This window comes from Xenopus tropicalis, chromosome 7 (genome assembly GCF_000004195.4).
Source record: "Xenopus tropicalis strain Nigerian chromosome 7, UCB_Xtro_10.0, whole genome shotgun sequence".
NCBI classification, from domain to species: Eukaryota; Metazoa; Chordata; class Amphibia; order Anura; family Pipidae; genus Xenopus; species Xenopus tropicalis.
The window spans coordinates 71877133-71893944 of NC_030683.2; positions in this window are offsets into that span (position 1 = coordinate 71877133).

The following is a 16812-nucleotide window of genomic DNA, read 5'->3' on the forward strand; positions in this document are numbered from 1 at the left end:
AGTATAGCAATATAGAGTTATAAGAATGTTTGTTAGGTTCACATCCCCTGATATATTAAAAAGATACTGACACCAGAAATTAAACCTTTTTTAACATCTAACATAAAATTGTCTTTGCATGACCTTCATTTTTGCCATAAAAGTATTTGCCCAATGCTTTTATATTAGCTGTCTGATCCCCCATGTTTCCCTATAAGGGGGCTGCCATATTTGTCCAGCAGGAGGCCGTTAGCATTAGAAGCTATAACTGACAGGTTGAGGAGGGACAGTCAGGTTGGCAAAACAGTCAGGTTTAGAAACTTCAAGTAACAATTATTTACAAAAGCAAATCTCTCAGTGAAAATCAATCAACATGACCTATAGGCAACTTTTTATGTACATTCATATTTTGAGGAGTCGTTTTTTAGTGTCAGTATCACTTTAAATAACTGGTAAATTTACAAATAAAACAAAACAATGGAAGCTTAACTGTAGTTTCCACAAAAAATAAATATAGTATTTACAATGTTACATAGGGTTGAAAAAGAGTCCATCAAGTTCAACCCTTCCAAGTAAACCCAGCACACACAAACCTATACTGCCCCTATCTATACACTCACATACATAAAGCTATACTGACCTATCTATACACTCACATACATAAACCCAATATAACAACACCAATACTAACTGTAGATTTAGTATCACAATAACCTTGGATACTATGCTTGTTCAAAAACTCATCTAAGCCCCTCTTAAAAGCATTAACGGAATCTGCCATCACAACATCACTAGGAAGGGCATTCCACAACCTCACTGTCCTTGCCGTGAAAAACCACCTACGCTGTATCAAATGAAAGTTCTGTTCCTCTAATCCAGTGCTGTCCAACTTCTGTGGTGGCCGGAATTTCTCTACATACTCTCCCTGCCCTATGCTGCCTGTGTGTGCCATACTTTGCCTGCCCTTAGCTGCCTGTGTGTCCCATACTCTGCCTGCCCTATGCTGCCTGTGTGTGCCATACTCTTCCTGCCCTATGCTGCCTGTGTGTGCCATACTCTCCCTGCCCTATGCTGCCTGTGTGTGCCATACTCTTCCTGCCCTATGCTGCCTGTGTGTGCCATACTCTCCCTGCCCTATGCTGCCTGTGTGTGCCATACTCTGTCTGCCCTTAGCTGCCTGCAGTTCATACAATGACACAATGCTGGCACTGCTCCTACATTCTGAGGTGTGAACACTGCAGGGGTGAACAATGCAGAAATTGAAAGGTGTGAACAGTACAGGGGATTGCAGTCTGAATCTGAGGTGTGAACCATGCAGGGGGCCAGTGAATCTCAGTACTGATACCATTTAAAGTTTATACAAAGGTAAGCCATCAAAGCAGCCAGACAGGTGGGGGGCACACAGAGAGGGGTCTGTGGGCCACCAGTTGGACAGCACTGCTCTAATCTAAAGGGGTGGCCTCTGGTGCACTGGTCGTTTTTCTGGGAAAAAAGAACATCCCCAATCTTGACAGTCTAACCTCATAGCTTAAATCTTCCATCCCCTTTACCAGTTTAGTTGCACATCTCTGCACTCTCTCCAGCTCATTAATATCCTTTTTAAGGACTGGAGCCCAAAACTGCACCGCATACTCAAGGTGAGGTCTTACCAGGGACCTATAAAGAGGCAAAATGTTTTCATCCCTTGAGTCAATGCCCTTTTTTATACAAGACAGCACTTTATTTGCTTTATTATCCACTGAATGACACTGCCTGGAATTAGATAACTTGTCTGCCTGCCCTATTCTGCCTGTGGGATGTGACCCTGGCAGGGGTTTGTTCTGGGAGTTTGTTAGCATTTGTAAATAGCCATAATATGGTGCTGAAAAATTAATCCTTGGCTTATACTCGAGTCCCTCTAGCTTGAACCCTCTGTTACCTGATTCCCATTCCCGCTCCCACTCTCACTGCCCCTGCCAACTCCGGACCCCCTGTGCGCTTCTCTGCGCACCGCTCCTTCCTGACTCCTTGCCCCGCCCCCCGGCGTGCCGTCACACACCTCCCTGCATTAAAAGGATACTGACACAAAAAATGTAGTCTTCAAAATAATGATGTACATCAAAAGTTAGCTATGAATTATATTGATTTTTGCCCAGATGTTTGCTTTATTTAATATAGTTACCTGAATGTCTGAAACCCGACTGTTTTGCAAACCCAACTGGCACTTCTCAACCTGTCAATTAATGTTTCACTTCGCTGATGTCAGCTGAAGCTGGGCAGATCTATTTTTTCCCCCTTACTTCCTTGCAGTCTGTGCATCCCCCACACTGCAGACATCAAAGAGCTTTGACTGAGCGCTGCATGTGTCTTCTCATTAAATCTTTGTGCCCAGAAATTTACTTACTAGTCCTGCTGTGATTTATTATTATGAAGGAACGCACTCCGATACAGATAAAAAGCATACATTCTCGCTGCGCATGTCTGCTATAGAGCGCTGTTGTTCGTACATGACGGAGACGGGCCAGTTTATAATCACCTCACATAAGATACCACCTACATGTTCAAAGGGTATCAGAGCAAGTATGCTTAGAAGGGATGTGAATGCCTGAACACTTCACTGTTCACAGTTGTACTTCAGCATTCAAAGATTTAATTAGAAATAGTTTGTATGTACAGCAAACAACAAGAAACAGCTGCTGCCCAAACATGGCAGCCCCCTCAGAGAGAAACACATGAGATCAGAATGGCAATGTAAAAGCAATATGGTTCTAGGTTGAAATTAAAGTGATAATACAACAATAAAGCAATGAAAGGTTTAAAAAAAACAACAAAAGGCTTATACTCGAGTCAATAGGTTTTTCCAGTTTTCTTAGGTAAAATTAGGTACCTCGGCTTATATTCGGATTGGCTTATACTCGAGTATATACGGTAATATAATTCTTTCACAAATGAATGGTGATATCCCCACAGTGAGCACCAGTCATTTGGGTTTTTGCTGGGCTACCACCATTAATGTGGGTATGGTTCTAAAAGCTCTTGTGAAAACATGGGTGTGGTTTGAAGCGGGTATGGTTTAAAAAGGGGAGTAGTAAAAACTGTCTTCCATTATCAGCCCTCTATCATGCAGGCCAGAAAAATTACGGCCAATCAAAATTAATCATGACCTACAGGTATAAGGCTACTTGACTTCGTCCTCACCAATGTTATACATTTGGCATAGCAGTACAGAAAACAATATTAATAACTTGGGATGGAAAACCCTGTATTGACTTGTTGAGACTAGAAGACATTTGATACAGTACCACACAGAAAGGTAATGATGACACTGAGGAATACTTGGATAGAAAACTGGCTGAAGGATATATTACATGGATTAAATGGAACATGGAGGTGGGCATTGAAGGTATTGTTTCTATTTTTGCTGATGATATGAAATTGTGCAAAACTATCCATGCAGGATACTGCAAACTATGCAGAGAGATTTGCCAAAATTAGAAAACTGGGCAGCAAACTGGAAAATAAGGTTCACTGTTACAGGAAAACTATACCCCCAGAATGAATACTTAGCCAACAGATAGTTTATATTATGTAAGTGACCTATTAAAGAATCTTGCCAAACTGGAATATACAGTATACAGTATATATCAGTATATATACACTAAATGGCAGTAAATTGAGAAGGATCTTTGGATTTTTTGGAGATAACAAGTTGTCTAATTCCAGTCTTGTATAAAAAAGGGCATTGACTCAAGGGATGAAAACATAATTTTACCTCTTTATAGGTCCCTAGTAAGTCCCACCTTGAGTATCCGGTGCAGTTTTGGGCTCCAGTCCTTAAGGATATTAATGAGCTGGAGAGAGTGCAGAGACATGCAACTAAATGGATGGAAGAATCAAACTATGAGGTTATACAGTCAAGGTTTGTTTCTTGAACAAGCATAATATTCAAGGTTATTGTGATACTAAAATCTTCAGTTAGTATTGATGTTGGTAGATATAGTTTATCTCTGTGAGATAGATAGGTCAGAATGGTTCCATGTGTGTGCTGGGGTTCTCTTAGAAGGGTTGAACCTGATGGACTTTTGATCTTTTTTCAACCGAGCTAAACTATGTAACTATGCAAAGCAGGTAGTTTTATAGGTCATGATTACTTTTGGTTAGCAATAATATAGGTCCTACCTCTTTGCCTGGGTGGGGCAACACTGCCAAGAATCATGGAAAATACATCTGTACTGACATGGGAGGGATACAGAAGAAAAAGGTTTTAAGTCTTAGAGCAAACTTGTTGAATGGAGCAGTATAATATTGAAGACTGTTGATCCAAGTTTGGTTCAGTTGCTCATCCTCTGTTCTCTGCCTGCTTCTGGTGCTGGAGGTCAATCTGCTCTTTAGCCAAGCAGTGTTCTTTCTGCCGCTCACCTATTCTAGTTCTGTTGCTTCTCCTGCACAAGGCACTGGTGGGGGCAGGGCTGGAACTAGGGGTAGGCAGCTGCCTAGGGTGCAACGATTGGGGGGCACCAGCCTCTCCTGCCTTCCCGTAGTACAGTTTTTGGTACACACACCGCGCCGCACCCCCCACCCCCTGAACTGTGCGTCAAAACGGGGGGGGGGGGCGGGTGCGATGTAGCGGTGCAGGGGCGAGGTAGCCGACCGGGTTGCCTAGGGCGCCCGGTCAGCTCGGCCCACTCCTGGGTGGGGGTATCATTGCTCTTAGCCACTCCAGTTGTGCTTTTTCTGCTGCACAAGCAACTGGTGGGGGTGTCCTTGATCTGCTTCAGTTGTATTACCTGATCCAGACTCCAGATTCTGCAAATGTGCTTCTTCCATCTGCTATTCACATGCAGCCTCCACGGCACTGATACTCACACTCTCATGCCCCAAGGCTCAGATCAGGTTGCATTTAAAAAGATGGCATATTATTCAGTACATTTCGCAAAGTCGCAAAGACTATTTTCGTGCGGTATTCGACGCAACTCGCTACTTGTCGCACACGCTACTTATCGCGCGCACGCCATATTAGCCAAACACACCATTACGTTTGTAAAACTACTTTTTTTTAAAATGACCATTTCCCTGCAAACTGGAGGCTGCGTCACTCTAGGGCCAACACAGACTTGAATAAATCACACTGCAAAGTCCATATTGTGTTGCCAAAACCTCATTAACTGTACTTTTCTATAATTACCGCCTGCTTCAAGTAGGTGTTAATTTTCGCATAGAGTAATGCGATATTTGAATTATGTGTATTATTTCTGCGCGCTAATTAACGCAATACGGTAAAATTAATGCATGTGGTTGCGCAATAACTAACGCACGCGATATGCAACTTAACGCATGCGATAATACTTTAGCGAATCACACATTTTTTTCGCGACAATTTTAACGCAAAAAAGCATACGATATGCATTATCGCACTTAAGTGAATCAGCCCTATAATGTCTGATTAACTTTGCATGTTACAAATAGACTTTTTATAACTTTCAGTTATTCCTTCTATACTATCAAAGCTTGTACTAATCTACAGTAGCTTTTTCAAACAGATTATACATTTATAAGGCAAAATACAAAATAGTCACATACATATACATAATGCTTTCTTTATGTTTCAGTATGTACATCAAGCCCTTACACACTCAGCTTAAAAGTCTGACCTGAGAGATTTCTTAGAAACCTGCTGTAAGCCCCAGCACGTTAGCTGTCTATGTCTATGAGCAAACAAGTTATAACATTATAGAATCCAAAAGCATGAAATACAAAAGAAAGTTCATTGTCGCTGAAGATAACTAGATGCTAAGACGGACCCCATTATTAGACCCCAAGAAGCAGTGCATTTGTACTTGTATTAGCTACTGCGTTGTAGCTTTAAATAAGGTTAATAAGAGAGAGTGATCTACAAACAAGGAAAAAGACATAAGTGCTACTAATTTGTTCCACTGGGATATGTGGAATGTAGTCAGGGGAATGGATGCTCAAATCCTGTGCATTTTTCATAGTGCTGACTCTTATTCGTATAATTTAAAAAGCACCAGCATATTCAGCAATACATCTGGTGGGAAACAGCACTGCAAATACAAGTGTAATAAGAAGAAATAAATCATAAAAAAGTCAGAAAGCTCTGTTCTTGACAGCTTATAGTCTAGAGACAGTAAACAATTCCCCACTACACAGCTTTTCCCTTCATTGTGTAAAGGTTTGGAAACAAAATTCCCATCAGGATTAATTTTCTCTGCTTAGTGGGGATATGGGTTTAAATAATCAAATTTCTATGATACAGTATGGGCCCATTTACTAAGGTTTTCTGAAGAAGGTTTTGATTTTTTTCAAGTTTTGTTTGTGTTTTTTTGGCAGTATAAGATTGTTTTGTTTTTTTCTCAAAAAATTTGAGATAATCTGAGTATTTTTTCAAAAAATTTGACAATTGAGTTCTATGGAATAGTAGCGAAATAGAATAGTCAATGACAGCCTGTTCCTTGGCATGTTTTAAAGGGGAAGATAAATGCATTATTATTTTCTATTTTACATACTTTCATGGGGAAGTTAATTACACATTTTCAAGGGGAAGTTAATCCCATGATTGTTTTGTATTTCACACACTTTCAAGGGGAAATTAATCCCATCATTGTTTCCTATTCACACAGTTTCAATGGATATATTCTCAAAAATTTCGTAAAATTTTCACCAAATTTCTCGAAAAAACTTTTTACGATCCACTTACAAATTATTGGGACTATTAATAAATACATCACTCAGGAGTTTTTGTGAGTTTCTAATTATGACTTTTAATCTCTTTAAAAAGTCATAATTATGAGATTAAAAGTCAAAGTCATAATTATGAGATTAAAAGTCATAATTAAAAGACACTATATTGGAATGCAAAGGGTGGACTAAACCTGTAAACCAATAAGGCATAAGTGCAAAGGATAAACTAGATACATCAGTCTTTGCCCAGTAAGAGCATAAACTAAGGAAATGTAGGGTTAAAAGCCATAGGGGCATGTTAACCCTATGAGTCCCTACATTTATATAAAAGATAAAATAAGCAATAACGGTTAAGTGTAACACAGTTTAAACCCTGCACTGGGGAACCCGTGTGGTATATAACAGTCCCACAGTCCCACACTCCACTTTGGATGGACAAAGGCAGATTTACTCAGTTCAGTCCCTTCCCAGAGAGATCTTTAGTTCCCCCAAAGTCCCTCTCCCATTGGATAGGCAGTTGCTCCCATGTAGCAGGCTCCTGAGAAACACCTGTCCTCACACAGAGGACACACACTGGGGACTCACACAGAGATAAAGACATCCACCAGTAGGTTAGCAGATCTCTATTAGTATGGCTGAAGCTCAATGCATCTAACAAGTAGAGCACTCCGCAGCCCTTTGCAGTGTAACTCACAGTTATTTCTCTTGCTTCTGCTTCCGTTGAAGCAGCTCTCTCTGGATGGCACTGCAGCAGGGGCCCCTTTTATAACCTGCTGGTGCAACCTTTGGTTTTTGCTCCAAAGCCAGCATTTCCTGGGTCCTTCTCTTCTCCCAGAAGTGCACTGATGTTCCCAGCCAATTGGATTTCTCTCCAGCCTATAACCGGAGGATGATGTCACAGACAGGGGAAAAACAGGGTAAATAGTTCTCTGATCCCATACACTAATTTAAACATGAAATATACCCAAAAGGATTGTTTTGTCTCCAATAAGGATTAATTATATCTCAGTAGGGACCAAGTACAAGGTACTGTTTTGCTATTAAAGAGAAAAAGAAGATATGGTTTTAAGTTTTCAATTTGTTCAAAATTGAGTCTATGGGAGATGGATTTCCCATAATTTCTGAGCTTTCTGGATAATAGGTTTCCGGATAACAGATTCAATACCAGTATTCTTTTATAATTTCTTGAATTATGAGGTACTGCACACAGACTTTTAAGGACAGTGGAAATGCCCTTTAATTCAATAAATGTGTTACTATGCAACGTTTTGTATAAATAAAAATCCTATTTACTTCTTTTTTAACCACAAGAGTTTATGCCAATCTAAGATATTCTTGTTGGGTAGTTTAGAATGTGAAGGTCATTCTACCAACCCAGTTTTCTACATGATTTAGAAAGAACTCATTTGTCTTGTTATAAACTCAGTGACGCTTTCTTTGACCCTGAAAAATGCAAGCCATGGCACAGACATATTTTACTAATGGAAGAATAAGCCAGAACTGATAGGGGTCAGGTAGCTAAAAATAGAGGTCCTTTCTCTAAGGGACTGACAACAAATGACCAAATGCAACTGCTTACACTCCTAATGAAAGAAAGACATACTTTATTTAAAAATTGCACAAACACATACAATATACAGGTATAGGTTCTGTTATCCAGAATGTTCAACACCTGGGGTTTTTCCAGATAAGGGATCTTTCTGTAGTTTGGATCTCAAGTCTGCTAAAAATCATTTAAACATTAAAAAACCCTATAGGATTGTTTTGCCTCCAATATGAATTCATGCAGCTTAGTTTGGAGCAAGTACAATCTACTGTTTTATTTTTATGGAGAAAAAGAAAATCACCTTTAAAAATTTGGATTATTTGTTTGTGTCTATGGGAGATGGCTTTCTGGAAAATGTGTTTCTGAATAACACATCCTATACCTGTATATTATATGCAGGTATGGGACCCATTATCCAGAATGCTGGGGACCTAGGGTTTTCCGGATAAGGGGTCTTTCTGTAATTTGGATCTCTGTACCTTAAGAGCTGTGGCACGGGGAGATTAGTCACCCAGGACAAATCTCCCTTGTCGCGGGCAACTAATCTCCCCGAAATTCCATCCCACCGGTGAAAATGTAAATCACCAGTGGGATGGCATACGCGGGCACTGCGATTTTCTCTCAAGGCAACTTCTGCGATTTCGGGAAATCGCGGCGCCGCGTATGGCCTACCCGTAATTTGGTGCTTTCTCCCATACATAAATACAGTATATATATAGGTCATGGTATCCAGGTCATGGTATATCTGTAGTAATAAGTCAAATCAACTGGCGTTTTTCTTAAAGTTTGCCAGTCATCCAACTGGCTTTCTCAATTCTGAATTATATATCGTCTATTATGAATATGAATTATGGATTCTCACGTCTGAAGCTCTGGATACTGCAATTTTAGCACCCGGTATGTGTATTATATGCCATAAGACCCCCTAACAGTACAGAGACCCTATAAAATTTCCAAACGTACACATTCTGAAGAAACAAAAATGGGTAAATACATGTTTCTTCTACAAACTACCAAATTACAAATCTATGCTAAACGTAGTGGTTTTTATGACATTTCTAAAAATCAGCACAAACCTTGCATTTCACCCCATTATATACCCCACATTTTGTAACGTATCAGCATAAAACATTCTAAATATGAACATCAGGGGTCTGATGCCCAATATGCATAGATTTACTAAACTATGTGGCGTACAGAATCACCCAAATCGATATATAGCAGACAAGAAGAACAATGTAGAATGCAATAAGATTGCTAAAATCCAATAAAACTACTAAAATCAATGCTTTTTGTTGCACCTTTGGTCTAGTTTAATGGACAAAATCAAGTTAACAAAAGATATTGTACAGCACAGAGTAAGAGGAGGGGGCCTGCGACACTGCTTGTCAACAACATACAATGCCGCTATAACATCCTTATCCTGGCGGTTTCACAACAATTCACACTTCCAGTCATGTAACTTCCAGATTGCATCAATTAGAATCATGGTACCATTGTGAATGGATCATACTTTCTTACACCTAACAGTTTCAGCTAACACCTAACTGAATAAGTTAAATGGAACCATTATGATTGGATGTCTGTGACTGTACTACCCTCATCTACCTGTACTACCCGAAGACTGTTCAGTTGCAGGGAAGATGTCGGCCTGGTACGCTGCTGCGCTACTCTGCTGTTTTAGCTTGGGGTTAGCGATAGGGACAGTTTTAAAAGTTAGAAACTATGCGATAAGGGAGAGGTGAGGGGGGCAAGGCAGTGCTAGTTAAGGGGGCTTTTGTAGCCCGGGGGGGTATAGTTCTCCTTTAAGTATGCCTGTTGCATGGATATATAGTTACTTGATTCAGCAGCAGTACGATTTTTGTACATTTAAAAAGCATGATACAAAAAAAATGTATCATATATGATTGTTTTGTATCGTGCTTTTTAAAGTACGATAAAAATTTGTATTTGAAAAAATCGTATCTGATTGTATAATGGCTGAAAATTAAAAAATTTTCGTATCTGAACGATCGGAAAATGCAGGATAACTTTCTGACTTTGATCCTTCTGTGCATGATTTTGGAAGCCTCCCATAGGACTCAATGGCACTCTGCAGCTCCAACCTGGCCCAAGGAAAATCACGATACCGAAGTTTGAATGAATCCGAACCTTTCCGCAGATGTACGAAAAAGTCGCAAAAAATACGCAAAAGTTCTAACCTTCAAAAAAAATACGATTTTTTTGTATTTGGACCAGCTGTACTTTGATGAATGTGCCCCTATGATTTATGAATGGGTTTTCACCAGTACTTGATTTTTCTGATATATTTTTTTTTTTTTTAATTTTTCGCGAAAAATGTGAGTTTTTCAGAAAATAACTAGTTTAATTCAAGCTTTACTAACTCTTAGGTTACGTTTTTCTTGGGAAAAAAAATTCTGTCGGTTTTATTTGTCAAGTACCATTGAGTGCTATGGAAGGCTTCAAATACTAGAAATGTTTGCGTTTACCTCGAAAATGGTTCAAAATGTGGATATTAATTGTCAGCCTGTCATCATTGTTTTCTGTTTCCCCAGTTCCACGTGAAACTTAAACACATTATTGTTTTCCAAGAATGAGTGCCAATGCGTGTAAAATGGCTGCTGGAGCAGTTCCGGTCTGGGAAAAATAAAGAGGATTCATAGAAATCAGATTTCAGATTTTGGAGTTTGGAGTGTATGACAAAGTGAACATTTTTGAGAGGTGCCTGTCAGTCACTACCAGACCAGTGTCTGCCATAGGGAGGGCATTTTTTACTATTGGAATTAAAGGACGCATATCACAGGAAAATTGTTTCTCCCACCAGAGGTTATGGCTAAAAAAAGTGCTTCTAGCGAGCTCTATGCTGCCCACCCCAGAAGGGAATTCTGGCGGGGGGAAACAATTTTCCCATTACTTACTAGTAGGTGCCTTTTAAGGACATTTGTAACTGTGTATACAGGGGTAAAATTAATCAGGCAATATGTGACTAAAAAGTTACAGCGCATTTCTTTGATTCTCATGAAAGCATGAAAGTCTGATCTCAGACAGGAGCAATGCCTACAAATCCAAAGGGGATTTTACTTATTTGCTGACTTAAAGCTAAAAACAGCTGTGATTGCTTACAAAGGCAGAAAAGGCTGGATGGGATGATTTTGCTGCTTTCAAATTTCTGTTTTATTGAACAGTGTGCTGAAGAATAGCTATTTTTAAGCACATATGCTTGGACTTTAGGGATAATGAAGACCAATTTGTTTGGAGACCACAAACCAAGCGTTGCAGCTAAACCATGCATGTTACTCTTGGGTCTCCTTGCAGGTCAGGCATCATTTTGCTTATGAAGCTGACAATGCATACTATGTCCTGCTGTCATTGCTTCTTCTTTTGTTCTGTTGTTATTTACTTTATTTGCAGCTGGTGAAGTATTGTATAATGACTCTGAATTGCCCTACCTGTTCCTTTTGTGGTTTAGTTTTTGACTTGCAATTAAAAAGAAAAGAAAAATAGGACTGTAAATTACTTTACATTTCGAGTAGAGTAATTTTCAATATGAAAATTCATTTTTTACAAAAGCGTCTCAATAAAACATCAGCACATTCCTTGCAGCCTCCTCAGCCTTTTTACTAGAAAATTTAGTCTCCCCTTTCCAAAGCACCAAGGTAATATAGACCTAACAGAAAACAGCGGGGTACTTTTATTAGAAACAGCGGGGTACTTTTATTAGAATACTTGAATGAATGTAACATAAGGACTCCTGTGAGGAACCTTCCTGTTAGCCCTGGAGCAGCAGGGTCAGAGGAGGGGCTGCATGACCCAGCCCAGCATCACAAGCGGGGGATAGAGCAGCTTTGATTGAAGGGGAGAGAGAAAGAAGGCGGGGTGGAGAAGGGCAAATAGGAGTGGCAGAGAGGGCTGGCTATCCACCATTTTGTGGGGAAGCAGCAGGGGAAAGGTCCCCACCCACCCTCCCATAGTTGGGGGTTAGTTCTCGGGTTGGTTATTGTTTCCTAGTCGGCACATATGTGGCCCTGGAGGGTTTAGGGGTACACGGGTTTAGTTAAAAAAAAAAATGGGGGTGAAATACAAGCAAAGTGGCGCAGATGATCAGCGTCATGGTTGTTGTCACAGATTTGGCGGGTCCTTGTCAGTCTGCCGGGGGGTAAGCTTGTTCTGGTATGCCAGATCAGATATAGTGGATGGTTTAACCCCTAAGGTGGATGACCATTGGTGGATGGAATACGAAAGGTGCGCTATAAAGCGCTGGGTGGGTACTGATATGGCTAACTAGAAAAGGGGACCGGATAGGTCCCGGATTGGCGGCAGGTATCCTCCGAGCTAGGGATTGGGCGGCTGGAGGATAACACGGCTCAGGCTGGTTATGGAAGGGCAGGCTGGCAAGGGGCTCGGGGTCAGTGTTTTGATTATGATAATGTTTTTGCACTTATTATATCGATGTACTGTTTATGTTTATACATGTTTACCAATTTTGTATTGTATTTAATAATTTTGCACTGTTGTTTTTTTCAATAAAGCTGTGGCCATTATCATTCCAACAATGATATCGTCACGCAGTTTTTATTGGTAAGTGAGGTTGTAGGTTGATGCGTCGGTCATGGAAATACCACTGTACCACAGAAATACAGGGCCAGTTGTAGTGAAAACCTTGCCTCAGGCAGCAGTGATCAGCCAGGTACCAGGGGCAACAAAAAGCCACCTCTGGTAACTTTAAGAGCCAAATTTTCATTTTTTTTAAAACATAAATTTGACTCTTCTAGTGCAGAGAGCACAATAGTGATGCCATTCCGACTCCACATAATGGGTTGAGGGGGCAGCATCGGGGGGAGGGGGGCTGCCACCTGAAATGTTAGTGATCTTTTTACAAACCTACAGGAAATGGTATATTTCCTCAAATCCAGATGCTGGATATTTGCTCAATTATGGCCCAGCTACAATCACTAGGCACAACACTAGCTGCTTAAATTGGTGCTAAATTGCATCATGCGCTTGCATCTACTTGTGCTAAGCTTACCCTGTTTCCCCGAAAATAGGACATCCTCCGAAAGTAAGGCACCCCCCCGATTTTTCACCCCCTCGGAAAATAAGGCACCCCCCGAAAATAAGACACCCACCTAGGCTGGGCGATAAATCTCGCCCAAACGATGGAATAAATGTGTTCTTCTTCATGGAAAAATAAGACATCCCCTGAAAATAAGACCTAGTGCATATTTTGGAGCTTAAAAAAATATAAGACAGTGTCTTATTTTCGGGGAAACACGGTATCAAATGCTGAATGCATAATGGCAGCCTGAGGGAATGGGAGACGTGTTCTTTTGTATTCATCACAATCTTCATCATCATTTTTACATTTTTATAGCATCAGCAAGTTGAGGAGTGCTTTACATTTATTTATAACAAACAGTGGTCCTACAAATAATTTTAAAGACAAGAGTTCCAGAATAAAAATAGGATCAGAGGGTCCTGCTCAGAGGAACTTACAATCTAAAGGGGTTAGGGAACATTTAAAACATAAGAAAAATGAAAACAATTAGTTATTTAGGATTTTTATTCAATCAAGATGCATCAAATATTCTTAATAGTTGGGTCTTTAGGGATCGTTTAAAGGTAGTGGATAGTCTGATAACTCATTACAGGGCTTACAAAGATAGGCATAAGGAGAAGTTTAAGAGAAGTCTTGGAGTCGGGAATAGGATAAAGTGATTTGAGTAGAAGAGAGACGAAGGGCAGAAGAACAGTGTAGGTTGCGTGAAGGAATGCATTTTGATATCAGAGCTGAGATATAGGGAGGGACTTCATTGTTAAGGGTTGGGAGTGTTAGCAATTTGACTTTAATTAAAAAAAAACATTTGGGAGCCAGTAAAGGGAAATATCTAGGGGATAGTGATGAGAAAACAGCAAGAAAATTTGCAAAACAGTGGAAAATCTACGAAACGCATTTGCCCCACTACTTTTTTGTCACCTGTGTCTTTTTTTGTATGGCGTGTCTATTTTTTGTCGCTCGCATCTTTTTTTTGATGCAACCTATTTTGACGTGACTGCTCCCAATTTTACATGACCATGCCCATTTTGACGTGACTGTTCCCAATTTGATGCGACTGCGAGTTTTTTGCCATGTGACAAATTTTCCCGCAAAAAAATTGCATGGGGGTTTCACAAAACAATGTGGAAATTCACTGCAAATCCATGCCTGGCGAAAAATTTGCTCATCACTAATAGGGGAGCTTCAGATGTACAGAGATGAGATAGATGAATAGTCTAACAGCAGCATTTAGAACAGATTGGAGTTGTAAAAGATCATTTATTGGAAAGCAATAAATGCAGTAAAGCAGTATGAACATTGTAAAATGGTAAAACCAAGCTTATTGACAAGAGTATTAAAGAGCAGTAATTTCTGGATGAGATGTTCACTGGAATGTTCCAAAGCCAACTGTGGTAATAAATGGACATATCAGCCCTTAAGAAAAAACAAAAAGGCACAGTTGGTAATTAAAATTGAAAGCAATAGAACATATTACACATACCCCACAATCGATTAGTGGGTTGCAGAAGACAAGGAGTAGTAGAGCTGATTGAACAGGAATAGCACATACCCTACAACTAAGTGCTAGAAGCCCCCACCATACCTATCTTATCAAGGCAAGTTTTAGGTTCTTTCATATTTTATATTGAAAATAATTATACATTGTGATTATTCTGAGGTGTAACTTTAAGTTCTTAATTTTGAAAATTCACAAGGGGCTAGCCATATTCTTTATTTCACAGGGTGCCACAGTCATATGAAATGTGCTCTGATAAACTTCAGTCACACTTTACTGCTACACTGTAAGTTGGAGTGATATCACCCCCCTCCCAGGAGACGATCAGCAGAACAATGGAAAGGTAGCAAGATAGCAGCTCCCAGTAGATATCAGAATAACACTCAATAGTAAGAAATCCAGCTTGGGACTCCTCCAGTTACATGGGAGTAGGAGAAACAATAGGTTATCTGAAAGCTTAGAATCAGGCACAATACACTGAGAAAATATGTCTACATAGTGTACGATAAGTACTTGGAAATTTCAAGAGTGTAACCCCTTTTTGGCTGTATTACAGACAAAGACCAGCTAGATACACTATAGAGCATGGGGTACATCGGACACAGAATCGGCTTCCGCTATGTGGAAAATCAAGGGTGAGCTAGTTTTACTACTCACTTAGGCTGTGTGCAAAATAAGTAAATAAAGGGATGCCAGAAGGTTCCTGTAGTAAACTCAAAGAACTAGTTTTATCGTCCACAGCAAATGATCCGCAGGGTTATGCAGTAATACTCACAATGCAGATGTAGAGCAATTGATTGGCAGATTCAATAGCAGAGCAAGCATTGTAAAATGGCACCACTGAGGAGACTAGTCTGGGTAGTAACAAAGTAACAAAGGGTTTCTACCTCTAATGGTCTAGGTCCCTACAGCCAACATGAATCAGGGAGAAGACTATGCCTGAATTCCCTGTCGCTACTGCAGTCCCTTCTCTAAGACAGCAGAGTCTGTAAAGGACAATACTCCCAGTTATTTCTCCTGGTTGGAGCCAGAAAGCTGCTCTTTCTATCTAAAGCTGACTAGAAAGTGCTTTAACAAAAGATATCCTGTACTTATTAATCCTCGCTTACGGGGTCCCTTCTCCCCGACTTCTCCAAAGGTAAATATCTTTATGTCAGAACAGAACATCTACCTGGTTCAACAGATGCAGGCCAAAGAGGACAATTCACCCCTTTGCAAACACTATGTTAGAGTGTGAAAGGGAGTGGTCATACCTATGAACCAATAATGTATAACATGTTAATAGGAAAATCTGTTACATGGGTCTCTGCCCAGAAACAGTGAAATAAGGAAGTATAGGATTTAAAGCTATAGGTATTGTTAACCCTATAGGTCCATACAAGTACATTTATGTAACATTTTACTCTTCCTCCACTTCCCTCCTGATATTCTCTTTCACCTTCAATCCACCTCCCTTTCTACCCATCATTTCACTTCCTACCTCCTGTAGCAACAGCACCCACAAGCTTCAATGTGTCATGCTTACTGCCCATACCTGAAGCCATGCAATGTTACAGCAAATCTGAAACTTGATGTGATTACAAAAGGGTACTTTTATGGTACAGTAGTGTAGAACTATCTTTTATGAGACAATTTGGCAGGTTATATCTGCCAATGAATGAACAGAGCTATGCCACTCACTCTTCTTCCTGTTTCAGTGAAAACCTGACCTATTTCTTGTCAGGTGATCAGTAAGTGAGTATATAGAACATCATAAAATGATGGCTTAAACTAAAAGATATAAAAGGAAATATTTATTTATATATAAATGCAAATTTGATATAGCTCAATTATTAGGGAAACATGATATCTTAAGTATTAAGTTAAATATTCATTAATTACATATAGTTCTCCTTTCATGGTCACATGTCCACCAAGCATAGACACATGACAGATAAAAATTGTATAATTAAAGATATACATACATACATACATACATACAATTGTCCCAGGACAGTAACATTTTAATTTAATTGTAATATTCTGTAAAAAAATGAAAGGCTTCAATTTTAAATTAAC